This window comes from Uloborus diversus, chromosome 6 (assembly GCF_026930045.1).
Source record: "Uloborus diversus isolate 005 chromosome 6, Udiv.v.3.1, whole genome shotgun sequence".
Classification (NCBI taxonomy): Eukaryota; Metazoa; Arthropoda; class Arachnida; order Araneae; family Uloboridae; genus Uloborus; species Uloborus diversus.
Window position 1 is genome coordinate 64,796,013 of NC_072736.1, and position 15,661 is coordinate 64,811,673.

The 15,661-nt window shown below is 30.8% G+C and overlaps 1 long non-coding RNA gene across 1 annotated transcript; it reads right to left on the reverse strand.

The window, feature by feature from the left end:
• Positions 1 to 4,462: 4,462 nt before the first annotated feature.
• Positions 4,463 to 14,509, reverse strand: LOC129225083 (uncharacterized). The gene is made up of 3 exons (XR_008580716.1): positions 14,397 to 14,509; positions 12,728 to 12,830; positions 4,463 to 4,574 (listed from the first exon to the last, which is right to left on the reverse strand). It is a non-coding gene; the product is annotated as an uncharacterized LOC129225083 (long non-coding RNA).
• Between the last annotated feature and the right edge of the window lie 1,152 nt (positions 14,510 to 15,661).

Below are 15,661 nucleotides of genomic sequence, written 5' to 3' on the forward strand. Positions count from 1 at the left end.
TGTCGAACCTAAGCCCTGATTACCGAAGTGGCAAACTAGGCTGTTGCCTAGGACACCCAAAAGCCCTTAAATATTTTGGCTAATTGTTAAAATTGTAAGGATTGACTCCGTCTTAATTAGGGGTCTTGGTCCCTGGTCCGACCACCATGGAATGGAGTTGAAGTCCGTGAGACTAAAGTCGGAGCAAACCTATCCTGGCAGCATTGTGAAGCCTACCTAATCATAGCATTGCGATGCTGTCGGGTTAGGCTTGCTCTAACAATAGTATTTGATGATCATCCGTAATTCAGAAATTTCATATTATTTACAGTTTTAATGTTTCATTTTTAAATTTGCAATAATTTCATTTGATTAAATTTAGGTAAATTTTTCTCAGATGAATTATTAATTAAGCCAATCATAACTACATTTTGAAGATTTTACGAAAAATCAAAATTTAAGTAAAATGGTTGCAGTTAGGGATGCAACGGATACCCAATAGCTATCCGGCTCATTTTTCTACCCTCTGATATCCGGCGATATCCAATCCGGCCGATCCTCTCGGGATAGGATATCCGGCAGATTTTTGCAGGATATCCGGCTGGTCATACGGTACTGTTGGGGTGGTTATCCGGTGTTGATGTGGGGGTTATCTGGTTTATATAAGTGGGGTTTAATTATAAATTTTCAATTTTTGTTAAACCTTTTGGATTATGTAATAACTTTCCATTTTTTCCTCCATTAATTTCTGCTAAAGCAAAATTAGCATATCCATCAATCCTGAGAATTCCAGCAAACTAGTAGTAAACAGTTTTTTGGCCCTCTCAGATTCAATGAGATGACATATGTCTCCAGCTTGGATATTCACTATTCCAGACTGATGAGTTAATAACAAGGACAAAACTGCACTCGATGTGCGTAATAACTAGTTTGTCAGTGTATTGCATGTATTTCTGACTTTGAGGTGATAACTTACTGTTTAACATTACCAATGTTTGTTTTTCACAGAAAAACTATCTTTGTACCAAACGCCACTTCTTTGAGGGTCATGGATCTGGACAAATTCTGTATTTTAGGGAATTCGCCTTAGTTATGAGCCCAGATAGAGTGATTTGTTTGCATAGGCCCAAGTTCAGATGCAATGGGCGTCCAAAGTTGCTAATTTGGTTCCAGAAACTCAATGGTATTTTCTTTGGAATCATTTGTTTTTTTAAAACCACTAGTAAACATTAAATTCAGTACACTCAAACATGTTTTTGTGTAGTGAATATTGATTGCATGAAAACAATTCTAATAAAATAATTGTCTGCAACTTCATGAGTAGCTGTAAAAAGTTTTTGCAACAAAAACTACTGCTAAATTGTACAAAAAAGACCGCACAAAAACAAGTTTAAGTGTAAAGTTATGTTTTGTTTTGTAATTTTTTGCTTCAAAATATTAAAAATGAATTTCTGGAATGTATTAAATGTGTTTTTCATGAGCCCTTTTTAAGTTCACCCTTTAAATTTGTTAGCTACAATCTGATGTAGGAACACATTTCAAGTTTAACTACAGTTCGTGTTTAGTCGACCAGTCATTTTGTTTACGGACTAGTTACTTTTTCTAAGGATTTCTAAACATTGCTATTAGCATTCATTGAATAATTTTGGATTTTTGTTTCATATCTGATTATATGTAAATATTTATGATTTTCTATTCTATATTCAACATTTAACAACATAACTGTCAAAAATTAATTACAATTATTAAAACTTAAAACATTGTGTGCAATTGGTTTTTGTGAGTGGTGGCATTAGCCAGACATTTAAAAATGTACCTCATTTTCATACCGTTTACAAGTTTTTAATACGTCACAAAATATCAGTGCAGATTTACAAATTGTTATTCAATGTTTCGTGTACAATTTTTCTGAAGTTGAATTCATGGAAAAGTTCTGAATTTTTTTCCAACTTTAGAAAAGCTTTCGTTACAATAATTTTACAATTAGTTCTCTGTTGCAGCATTCTTAATTTATTTTCAATTATTTACAGCTCATAATGATCATTTAATTTTACTTCTGTCATTTTCTGAAGTATTTTTAAAGAAAACAAGTTAGCCTAGGTCGAAAGAAATTAAACCTATAACATTATGTGTATAAATTTTTTATTATTCAGTATTCTAGAACTTATTTTATTTCCTCACATATTGATTTTACCCCCTTTTTCAATCAAAAATACTTAACTGAAAGTAACTGCTTTATGTATGAAATGAAATTGTAAGAGAATGTCTTACATTTTAAAAACCACCAGAAAGAAAGCTTAAGAAGTAGTGAAATCTGTCAGACAATCAGTATAAATTCTAGCATGAAATAATTATGATAGACTTATTAAAACAGTGTTTGGAATTTAACTTCAATATACAAACTTATTCCATTTTTTAAACATTTAACTTTTTTATCATTAATTTTAAATATTGGCTATATTTCAAATTCCAACCCTATATTTTAGTGTAAACTTCATTGTTTTGATCTGAAATATTGTGCAAATTTTAGACTGTTGAAACTGAGAAGCTAAGGGATGTAAATGAACATTTTCAAGTTTTCAGTAAAAAATGTTTTGTAAAAGTTGCCGTCATAGGTAGGCTTTCATTAACCTTTTACAAGCCCTCTCCAAATTGTTTACACCTACGGCTCTACACATATTTTCCCCCTCATTAAAAAAAAAATCTTGGGCCCCCTTCAGGCTCGAGCCAACAGGTGTCCTTTCTCTACCCCCCTGCTACTATCTTTTGCCCCAAAACAGAGGAGAGGTTCACCTACCTTTTGTCCCAGTTATCTCTAATTTAATTTTGGCACCTGCATCCCTTTGCTTCTCACTGCCTCAATTGCAAATTTCAGGTCAGTGGGTTTGAGAATAGACTGTGTACTTTACAAGACATATTTTTTATTTATATTTTTAAAATGCACTGTATGATATAATTAATTATTATTATTTTTTTTTTTCAGATTTTCTTAAATGAAAATAGTGAAATAGTTTAAATCTCCCTACTGTTACCTTTTTTGGAAGATTGGCAAAACCTTTCAGATAAAAATTTTAGGTACAGATTCCGAATTCTCAAAATATCTTTGGAATCAGTAGCATTCATTATTTGTTACATTTAAAAAACAGCCGACTTTTATCTGTATCATTCACAACAACTGCATCACCATGGTTTTAAATTTCTAAAATCTTAGTTCCATACTATGATTTTTTTCTTCAAGTTACTTGATATGTAAATAGTTAGATTTATTAACAGAAAATAAACCTTGTCTTTTTTGTTTCCCATATTTCTACAATTCTTATCATCATAATGTCTTATGTATAAATTTCTGGTACTTCCTATAAATGTGAATATATTCGTTCCTTTTACAGATGGCATTGTTAAATGGTTTGATTTGTCACACCTGAGTTCAGAATAATACGCAGCTACATTTGATGTATTGCAGTTTCATGGTTATGAGGAACCCTTTTCTTCAATGCAAAAGAAGTGAGCTTATCGATGACATCTAGCAGAACACAGAATGTCGACACACACAAAAAAAAAAAGAAAAAACTGCAATAAATGCAGCGGCTTACCGCAATGCAAATTTATAAGTCTTTGTCATCTTTTAAGGGATTCCAGAAAATCATTGGCACCTGGTGCACTACAAAGGTCAAAAGAAGTGAGGAGGCTTCGGTGCCTCCAAAGCTGAATTTGTATTTTTAAATTTGGCTTACATTATTAGTTTTTAACATTACTGGTTAAAAGGCCTCTATATATATGGAACATAGCATGAAAAATTACATTGGATAACCATTGTAAACTGCCCATTTCCAATTAAAAGTTCTATTCTTATGAAATATGAGAAAAGTCTGTTTATTTGTAAATTTTGTTTTCATGAAATAAATTAATCCACCCTGTAAAAATCACTTTTCAATCTATCATTAATATTTATCTTTTGAAGTAAGGGAGCAGTTTTCCCTCCTGCACGAGAAGCCTATGCTGAAAACTTAACTATATTGGAAGCTGGTAAACTATTCGGGGAAATATTCCCTTTATTCTTCCTACATTAACAATGTATCTCCATCTGCTGCATTGCATTAAATTACTCAAATTGTGTAAACATTCATGATAATAAAAAAATATTAAATCAACACATTTAAAAATTAATTCAACAGTACTGAAGAAATTTTTTTTAAAAGTCCATCCCATTTAGTTTTGTTTTTTAAAAGTTTCTGCCGAAAAACTTATGCTTAAATAATCCACTTTGAGAATAACTACATTTCCAGTAAATGAATATTTGTTATTTCTCTGACATTTCTTGAATTAAATACCCATTAAAAAGAAAAGCATAAAAAGTAAGACAAATATATACTTTTAAAAAGATTTATTCTTTTGAATGTTAGATATTTTTTTTACATAAAAACTTTAAATTTTTTTACATACATTCATAATATGTACCGATCCAACAATCAATACAAACACCTTAAGCTGTAAGCAAATATCAGTTCATATGAAAAACGTATTGCTAGGCTAATGACTCCAGACACTCCAGTTTTGATGATCATAGTTCGGGTCTTGGAAACCCTGGAAATTCACTGAAAAAAAATTAACGAATTTTTTTCAGACCTGGAAAAGTCATGGAAAAATGTCGTAGACAAAGAGAAAGTAATATTAACTAAAGCAGCATTAGAAATCTTAAGTGATTTAACAGAATAGCACACAAAAGCTATTAAAAGTGGAAAATTCAATGATCCCTAAATCAAATCTGAACTTTGAAATCTCATTGCATTAACTTATGTTGCAGCCGCTTGCCTTTTTTTTGCGATGTGATTTTACTGCTTGGGCATCACTTATTTTGAATTCACTGTCATTTTCAACACCTCTTATGATCCATATTCCGTAGTAGGGAAATTTCTCGTTCTTAGTTTTGCCACGCCCACTCAAAAAAGTGATTTAATTGCATCCGAGTTCGATTCCATCACTCGTAAGAACTTTATTATTAAATTTATCAGAGTTTATCTTAATTTGTTGAAGGTTTTAGAAAATAAAGATCTTTAGTCAGGCAATAGAATACAGAAAAAGAGGAATTCTTATACTCTAAAACAGTAGTGCCCAACATATGGCCCTCAAAATTAATCCATGCTACCCACTGCTACGTTCAATGTCAGGAATCAAACATGTTTTGAAATTTCTGAACTTATTAATCAATATGCATTTGAAAATGTTCAAATAAGTAAACAAAACAAGTATACTTTTGAATCAGAAGATTGATTCATTACTGAATTTTTTTTCAAAAAAAGATTTGGTTTAGACAGGCCCGTGTCCAGATTTTCATAAAGGGAGGGGTTTTAATCTTACCTGGGGGGGGGGGGAATTCAATCCCTCACAACCTTTATTAGTTTTACTACAAAATTATCGATCCCAGTATGGCGTTTATGCACCTGTAATTGCTGCTGTAACCTCCCCTCCCCCTTCCCCTAGAAGAATAATTCTGGCTGCTCAAGTGATCAAAGTACTCCTTCATTTTACAGGTTCACTTTTATCAAACCTTGTTTGTTTCTTTTTAATTAAATCTGTTAACTATGCGGTTTATTGCAACAAGTATTAAAAACTCTCCACGAATTCTTTTTATGTTAATATGCATTTTTATGTTAATATGTTAGAATGCATATCAGATTTTATGTTCTGAAATAAGGCTTAGAACGAGCGTATTGTAGATGCAAATTACAATACTAAACACCATCACTAATACATCTTCATAGCTGCAACACATGCCAAATTCATCATTACCTCCTTACAATAAGCAATATTAATGCTTTGTATCGGTAGATAATTCAACGGTTCTACCACCAGTTTTTCCAAAATATTATTTCAGTCGGCAAAGCTTTAACAGTTGTAAATTACATAACATTTGAATGTTATGCAAAAAATTTTAAGTTATAAGAGAAAGAAATGCAAGCGTTTAGGTCCAACTGAATTGAATAAGACGGAAAAAATACAGAATTACCGAGTTAAATTTACAGAAAAACTTCAGGGAGAAAGGGGGGGGGGGAACGTTAAACGTAGGCTTTCACATTAAAGTTAATTTAAGTCTATCGTTTTCTTCATTTGACACTTTTTTTTCAATGGGAGGGGTTTAACCCCTAAAACCCTCCCCTTGGACACGGCTCTGGGTTTAGAAACATAAAAAACTAAACTATGTGGCTTTACTTTAAAGAGCCAAAATATTATCAAGTTATGTGGATGATTAAATGCACTGTTGACACTAAGGCAACTTTTGAGGCAAATTTATTGAAACTTAGTGATGACTCATTCAATCTTTGTCTCATTCATTATCATTCTGCCAGTTTATAAAAAAACATCAGACATTTAAGCATCATACTCGTTTCACTGCATTTGTACTTCACTTAAATTTATATGATGAAGACAAATAAGAATAGTCTGGTTTTTTAAGTGTACAATTATAATTTTTCCATTATGAGTAAGTGCTTCTATGAGGCTGTGGCATTCATGTAGACGTTTTGCTAATGCTCATTTCCAAAAATTAACAAATTTGAGATTAAATAGTGCTATTCTCTTCATATAACAAGGTCATGAAAATTTCAGGGTTCATACTCAATTTGGATAAAAAATTTCCATGACTTTTCCAAGACTTTTTCATGACTTCATAAAAGTTTTCATGACAATGTTATACGAAGAATGTAGTCAATTTTAATTGAATGTAGCCCTATTTAACTAGCCAATTTTTGGAAATGGACTTTAGAAAAATCTTTACGTGAATGCCACTACCTCATGGGAGCACTTACTTATGACTGAAAAAATATCAGTGCACACTGCAGAAACTAATAAATTATTCTTATTTGTCTTTATCATATAAATTCAAGTAAAGTAACAATATAATGAATGCAATACACTGATGTTTAAATGTCTACTAAATATTTGATAAGTAGGGCAGAATAGTAATGAATGGGACAAAAGTTGAATGAGTCATGACTAAGTTTCCAATAATAAATTCACTTCATAAAAACATTGCCCTTTGATGTCACAAGTGCATCTAATCACCCATGTTACATCACTGTTTATTAAAGTAAAGCCACGCTTTTACTACATCCATTTTTCTTAACCAGATATATTTCAGCTGGCCACAAGGATCAGTTTTGCGATCTATATGTTGGGCACCTCTGTTTTAGAGTATTAGAATTCCTCTATTTCTGTGTTCTATTGCCGGACTAAAATCTTCATTTTCTAAAGCCTTCAAAATATTGAGAATAACTCTGACAAATTTAACAATGAATTTTTTACAAGTAGTTGAAACGAACTCTGATGCAATTGTAGGGTTGCCATCCAAATGTTGCTTCAAAATAGTTGCTTTAGTAGCCTAAATTGTAAAAGAAAGTCGCCTAAATAGTCTCCTCAGCACAATGATTAAGTTGCTTTTTTCACCCATTTAGTTGCTTTTTTCAATATCTTTTAACTATTTACTAACTTAAAAAATACTTAGTGTAACAAAATCACACAACAGAAAATCTTAAAATATAGCTATTTATAGTAATGCAAAAAAAGAAAATAATCAAAACTTAATTTCTCAGATCTAACATGTGTTTTAACATCAACATTTTTTTCAGGAACTACTTCTTCAAAAAAAGCAACTCTCAGAATAGTAATGAAGTTGATTTTTCCAATATTTTTTAAATACTAACAAATTCAAAAAATACATTGCGTCACACAATCAAAAGATGGCTACCTATAGTAACTACAAGAAAATAAAAACTTATTTTCCCAAACATAATATTTTTTTTCAAGATTAACTTGGTTCATTCAGCATTTTTTAATGGTACTAATAATAATTGAAAATTTAATGAAGATTTTTTTTTTAAGTCAAGACAAAGGAATTAAAAATTGAGTTTGAGTGTGATTAAAACAGAGATTTAAAATCTTTCGCCGTATGATTAAAAATCTTTCATTTAACACTTTGATGACAAAATAGAAAATTTAGTTATTTTTTGATTTTTTAGCTACATAAATATCAATCAAACTTGATTTTCTTTTGTTAACAATATGGTTTAGCTTTGTTTCTTACTGTTCTACAGTTCTTTCTTTTTCTCGCAACTTCTCTGCACCTTCTATCATCCCCTGTGCTACTCTAATTTCTAACAAATCATTTTTCTTAATAGCTGATTTTAGTCGTTGATTTGCTAATTTTAATGGTGAATCAGAAGACTCTTGATTGGATTTCTTTTCTTGAGCAGCTATTTTTGCTTTGTCTTCCAGTTGTTTAATTGATTGTGCTTTGATCTTTATTTCTTCTTCTCTCTGTTTCTCTTTTTCAATCATCTCTTCACGTTCTTTGTTTTCTGTCCAAGTCTGCTCCTTTAACTTTCTTTGTTCTTCCAGATAATTTTCATATGACCTGTGTGCCCCATATGCCAATTTTAAAAGTTCCTTTGTTATTTTTACCTCGCCTACATGTTGGTATTTCGTCAAAGCGTCTCTTATAATAAGTCTTTCATTAAGCATCCGCTCAGACATTTTTGACTTATCTTCAGCTAGGATTCTTTTTGAAATAGAGAATCCTCTCTCCATTTCCATGGGACAAGCATAAGCTAACTTTGACAAGTTTATTAAGTAAATGATATTTTAGTTGTCCAAGAGAAGTTTTCTTGTTTAGAGCATCTCTCCAAAAATGATCAACTCTTTCATGCTGATCATTAATAGATGGGGAAGAAAATTCTGATTGTAATACTTTCCACTCATCTTCCACAGATGCAGTATTGACATTTTCCCATGCATTTTAAATTTAAAATTGTCAATACATTTAGATGTTGATTTTTTTTTTTTTTTTTTTTTTTTTTTCAATGCTGATCATTGATTTGTGTACTTTTAAAAATTAAGAACTGCGAACTAAAATGAGATGTTTTTTCATACTACTATTTAAATGTAATAATTAAGCAATAGCTATATAGGGAAAGTAATTAATGTAATAGGTAAAATGGCTTTTGAAATAAGCAAAGTAAACAAAAACTAATATAGGGGAGGGGGGAGGGGCACATGTGAACATGGCACCATGACAACGTCAAGCAAAACATCTCAAAAAATTCTTAAATAATGGCAAGGCCAGTTCTACTTCTTAGCCTAACTTTTAGGGCAAGGACCCAGTTTATGTTCCTGTAGTGACAGGTTTTTTGTTTTAGCAGATGCTGATGTAATGTTATCAGACTTCTACATGTGAAAACATATTTTAAATTACCTAATAAGCTAAACTTAATTATTGCAAACCAATACATGAATATTCAAGTAAATTTATGACTGTTGTTAATTGTTAAATCAATTTTCATTTCATTTTTTTACATTTTATATCTTAGTGCTATTAGTGATCACTTGAAGCAGTTTCTAGCTAAAAGGAGTTAAATTTTCATTTTTACATGAATTTCTCCAAGAGTTCAATTTTTAGTTACGTTCATTTCTATGTGAACTTTAAAAAACAAGAAAATTAAATTAGAGTAGCTTTGAAAATATTTATTTTGGGAATAAATTTGAAGATAAACAAGTTTGCTAGTTTGAAATTTCGTTTTTGTACGAAAATACGTAACTAATATCAACTTAAGAACAAAGTTTTTAAAAAAAAGGAAATTATTGAAATAAAAATCAAAATAAAGTGCTTTAAGATAGCATAAGTTAAAATATCTAAGATCATTTAAAAATATTAAAACACTGACTGGATGCTAAAAGATTAAAATTTCGAGCACGGCAAGACATTTTCGGCAAAGCACGTGTTCGACGCTTGAGTGTTTGTTCTCTATATTTTCATTTCTATGTAAACTTCAAAAAACAGGAAATTTAAGTTCAAGTAGCTTTGAAAATATTTATTTTAGACATAAATTTAAAAGTAAGGAAGTTTGCTAGTTTAAATTTAAAAGTAAGGAAGTTTGCTAGTTTTAATTTTCGTATTTTTTCGAAAATACGTAACTAATAACTTCAGAGCAAAGTTAAAAAAAAAAATTAAGAAATTATTGAAATAAAAACCAAAATCAATTGCCCTAAGATTGCATAATTTAAAATATCTAAGACCTTTTAAAATAGTTCAAACACTAACCGGATGCTAAAAGATTTCAATTTCGAACACGGCATGCAATTTTCGGCGAAGCACGTGTTCGACGCTAGAATGTTAACAAACAAGAACGACTTTAGTTTTTTGCCGTACAAATTAGGATAACTTAAATCAAAGCACTGGAGATCATTATTAATAATGCAATTTTATTACAGAAAACGAAAATTGAGCTTTAGGGGGAAAAAAATCACAATGTGCATTATGTTTTTAGTTTTGGTTTCGCAGAACTTACGATTTTTTTTTTTCGGGTAGAATGGTGGGAGGCATATCAAAGTAATTTTATCCTTAAAAAAGAAAAAAAAATGATATTTTAACTTAAAAATTCGATTGATTTGAAAATTTTAAAATTTCCGAGAAAAATCGGGAAAAAAGTCTTTAAAAACCAAGACAAAAAGCGGCGATCTATCCCTGTTATAATGTAAAGTAAATAATATTTTTTAACATTTACTTGAATGTATTTATTTCACATTGGCTGTTATCAAAATCCTGGAACTACAATCCTTGATCATTGGTAAACACACAAATAAGAAACAACTGCAATCCTTGGACTAACAGAAAACAATCTAAAAATAGTTTAATTGGAACAAAATAGCAGTGAATAAAGGGAAAGTTAAAAACAAGATTCTTTTAGCTCAGATCATCTTTCCCCCCCCCCCTTTTTGCATTTGAATTCGACCTCAGTAGATCGGCGCGTTCGCCGCGGCGAAACGCTATTGGCTGAAAACTATATGATGCAATCTCCATAGTGTGTTGGAACGCAACTGATTGGCTCAAAATCGTTCTTCCTATTTCTTTTTCAATGAATTTCATAAAATATGAAAAAATAGTCGCTTTTTATTGCAAAAAGTCGCCGTTTTTTTTAAAAATAGTCGTTTTTGGCCTGTTTTTTGCCAAAAAAGTCGCCATAGTCGCCTAAGGTAAGAAATAGTCGCAAAAGTCGCCTTTTTAGTCGCCAATGGCAACCCTAAATTGAACTACACTTTTTGAGGGGGCGTGGCAAAATCAAGAACGTGTATGTCCACTACTACAGAATCTATACATATAATAAAAGAATTAATGATGCCCCAGCAGTAAAATCGCATTACAAAAAAAGGCGAGCGGTTGTAACAGAAGCGGATGAAATTAGATTTCAAAACTCGGATTTGTTTTTGAGATCGTTCAGTTTATATGCCAACATTACTAAACAACTCAATATTTCCAGCTCTCTTTTACTTATTGTAATTTTCTTACTATCCAAAACATTTTTCCATGACTTTAAATAAATTTCCATGACTTTTAATGAAAATATTTGTTTTCCATGACTTTTCCAGGTCTGAAATTTGTTAATTTTTTTTCCATGACTTTCCAGGATTTCCATGACCCGTACGAACCCTGAAATTTTCATTGAAGTCATGAACAAGTCATGTAATTTTTTCATCTAAATAGAGTATGAACACTGGATGACCTAGGAAAAAATGCTGCACACAAATCCTTTTTGAGTATGAAAGGTTTAAAACAGAGGTTTGTCACTCCATTCTGTGACTGTTTTCTCTACCGCATTGAACAATAAGTAGGCAGATTGTAGTATAGAACATTAATAATCCCATCACAGAAAAATAAATAAAAAAAGGTGAAGTAAAAAAGAAATAATTAAAGCTGAAGTAATAATGTGGTGACAGAACATTTATATTTAAATAAAAAAAAATTATTTTTAACATAAAATATGCAAAAGTTTAGCAGAACAATAATTATGACTAATCTGATGTTTTCTAAATAAAATTTACATAAAATATGAATGAGTTTACCATGAAATAATTTGTGTCTTTATGATAGATATTCGTTAAGTCATTTAAATTAATTCTTTCATTAAAAAAGGAATGAAGCTGTGGCATGGCAAGCGTACCTAGGACAGGGTGTAATTTTTAAAGAACAAATGTAGCTCTGTAATCATTAGGACAAAATTTAATGTGTAAATAGTCTGCATTCCATTTAATACATGAAGCTTTCCTAACATCTTTTCTTCTCTCCTCGTCTGCCATGTTTTACATTTGATATTCATCACTTTTTACTTTCGTCTGAAATGTGTATATTTCTTAGTATTATTTAATTTAATTACTGAATGCGCTATTTATTGTGTGGTCAACAAAAGAAATTAGATAAAACAGAGTGTTTTTGGATGGGGAAAAAAGTTTTTTCTCACCCGTTGATGGCGAAATATATATATATAATTTTTTTTTGTATCAACAATTCTTACTTATTCATTTCTAATTTATTCAAAAATTTTCTCAGCAAGAATCTTTGCGAAAACCGATGAATATTATTTGATTGTCCCGTGAAATTATTTGATTAAGTGGGGATGGTTAACATTGTGTTAATGGGGAAATATTTTTGTTCTGGGAGGTTCTTATTTGTTATCCCATTAAACGTGGCTGACAGTATTTCAATTTTTTGAATGAACTTATTTTTTTGGTTTCCTCACGTGATAGTTCTCGTGCAGGATACATATTTATGATTACTTAGTAGTAATGTATGTAAAAGGTAATAAATATGTCAGGTTCTTGAATGATCCAACAGACTAACTAAATATATTTTTAATTCTTACTGTCTAAAATTATTTAAATGATTATGCATAGATATTAACATAACAAAACTGAATTATACCTTATATTTCTGGTCCAATTTTCTCCTGCTTCTCATCTTTTGAGAATCTGAGCTTTCACGCCCACTGAAGTGATTGCAAATGTGAACAAAAAAATTCAGGGTTCTAAAAGAAAAAAGGAATATATCAAAAGATGTACATAAACACAACTAAGCAGATAAAATGTTCTCATCAAAATATTCAAAAATCATCAGATTTATAAGTAAATAACACATTTCAATTAAGCAATTTTCAGCATATCATGTTTGAATGATATTGAAAAATGAGTGTCGGCTAAAAGCAAGCACTGAAGGTATTACACACCTAAACAAAATACTTGGAATTTTGATAGTAAAAGTCACAGTGTAGAACAGCTTAAAGACCAAAACTTTTCCTAGACTACCTCGGAACTCCATTGTTTTCTGATGCAAGATGCAGATTTGCCCTTTCTCTTACCTTGCCTCCTTTGGGTATTGTCACGATCATATAACTTTCTTGAAGAAAAATATTTTTTACAAAAATTTGTTGCTTTTGACAACATAGTTTTAAAGTTTAAACTATGTCTAGAAAATCTTTGCACAGCTCAAAATGTTCTGTTTGAAATGCTTTAATTTTTTTTTTAAATGTAAAGCTATGAATAAAATTTTAAGAAAAAATTAATAAAAGCAGAAAATAACACCAACACTACATAGCAAATGACATTATAGGTGGATATAGGTTCAACAAATGTGGACAAACGTCTAAATCTGAAGAACAAAAAATAGTACATGAAATGTATGAAATACATATATGTATTTTGTAACTTTAGTTTAAATCTTTTACCTATGCAAATGGTTTGTAATCCAAGAAAAACCTGCAGTGATTAGTGAACAGTGAAAATCACAACATGGAACATGGGTGGTTAACTGAACCTAGACTATACTTCATAATTATTGCATTCCTCGCTCTAACTTACTTTGAACCAAAATAATAAAACTTAAGGCTAATAAGTTCTAGGAAGAAATTAATATCTGCAGAATAAACAGAATCGTCAAACGATATAACGTATGCTATCGGTACGACGAATTGGTAAACAAGCATTCATTTTATTTTCAAAAAAAGGAAAAAAACACATAAAATTAAAGAAATGCCGCTTATTTGGTGACTTTAACTCATTTAATTTCAATGTAACTTGTTTTTAATGAGAGAAAAATGTGTAACGCATTTGTTTAGAGTTTAAAATAGTAGCAACACAACGTAGAAAAGGGTGGTTCATTCAGTGATTATAAACAAAATTTTATGATATACGCCTTGCATATAATGCTTTAACAGACTATAAAATGTCATAAAAAGCTTCATAACTGAGTTGAAATAAGCAGAATTTTTTTAACAAGAGGCAAAATTAACAACAACACTTCACCTCAACGAATGTAAACAAACATTTATGTTATTCTGAAAAATCGAAGAAAAAACCAAAAAATTTCATGAAATACGGATTTTTTGGTGACTTTTACTCATCTAATATGAAAATAGTTTCATCAATTCAAGTAGTTTTCGATGGAAGGAAAATGTACGACTATATAATAACACGACTTGCAGAATGGTGGCTAAATGGTTCACTACGCGAACGTAAACAAAACTTTATCTATCTCTCAAATAAAATCTGTATTTAAAATGAACATAAGACTGATTGCATTTGATGCTTCGACTTACCTGGTATTGAAATAAGTGCTTTTGAAACCGAAGAAATAGATAAAACCTTTCCTAATTTCCCAAATATTATACCTCACTCAGCATCCTCGTAGGATTAACATGGTAAAGTAGAGCTGGCATATAAGGGAGTGACGTCACACGCATACACTTCATTTCCGGTTAAACGGTAGACGTCACGCCAGCATGGTAGTCAATCAGGGAAAAGTCCTTCGCGAAAGCTCTAGGATGTGGATTTATGCACAAATTTCCAAGAAGGAAACCATAACAATGAAGTTTAGGTGTTTGAATGCTCATTTCCATCGGATTAGAAAGAAAGACTGTGTTCGTATAGAGCAACCGGTCGACCATGGCCAAGATTAATAAAACAAGCACGTCATATCATGTGCCAAATAGAGTGAGTCCCTACATGAAAACGTTTTATGTTTTCATAAAAGTGATTCGCCGCTTCTGTTTGAGCATTTTTGAAAGCGAAATGCAAATGAAACCATCAAGTGAAACACTCATTCAAGATACTATTTCAATCGGAACGGATAATTTTATTAATACTTGTTTTAAAAAAGCAAAAGCTCCCCTCCCCTTTTTTTTAAATGCTTACTTTGTGCGCACAAAAGTGTTTTTGTAGTACTAAAAACATAACGTAAGTGAAGATAAAAACTTGAATCATTTCAAAATTTAAGGACAGATGGATGGACGGATGGATGGATGGATAGATAGATAGATAGATAGATAGATAGATAGATAGATATAGCGGCTCTAACTGGATTATGTTGGCGTTTAATATTGGCACGTTTTGATTAAACTTTTCATTGTTCAGAAATAAGTTGATAAAATAAAATAAATAATAATAAAGCAACTGTAGCAAAAGTCTATGAATCCAAAAGCCCCTTGACGTACAGATAATACGTCAGATAAGTAGCAAAGTTTTGAAAACTGCCATAATCATAGATTATATTTTCGGTTAGATAAAAATTACATTTTGTTAATATATTACTCTAAATGTTTCAAACATTTCATATTCTTTAAACATGTAATCCACGAACTTCATCTCATAGCGAAATTTTTGGATACGGTTTTTGGAAAATATTTAAGTTGAGCTAGCTTCTTGCAGCTGATTAAACTTTAAAATAAAGTGCAGCTTTTACCAACAAGAAAAGAAATTTTATATTAGACGAGCATTGTCCGTGTGTAAATATTTTAATTCCGCTAAGAAAATCTGAAATGTATCCAGTAAATTTCTACCTGTAGTGCTGTCAAAGCATTATACC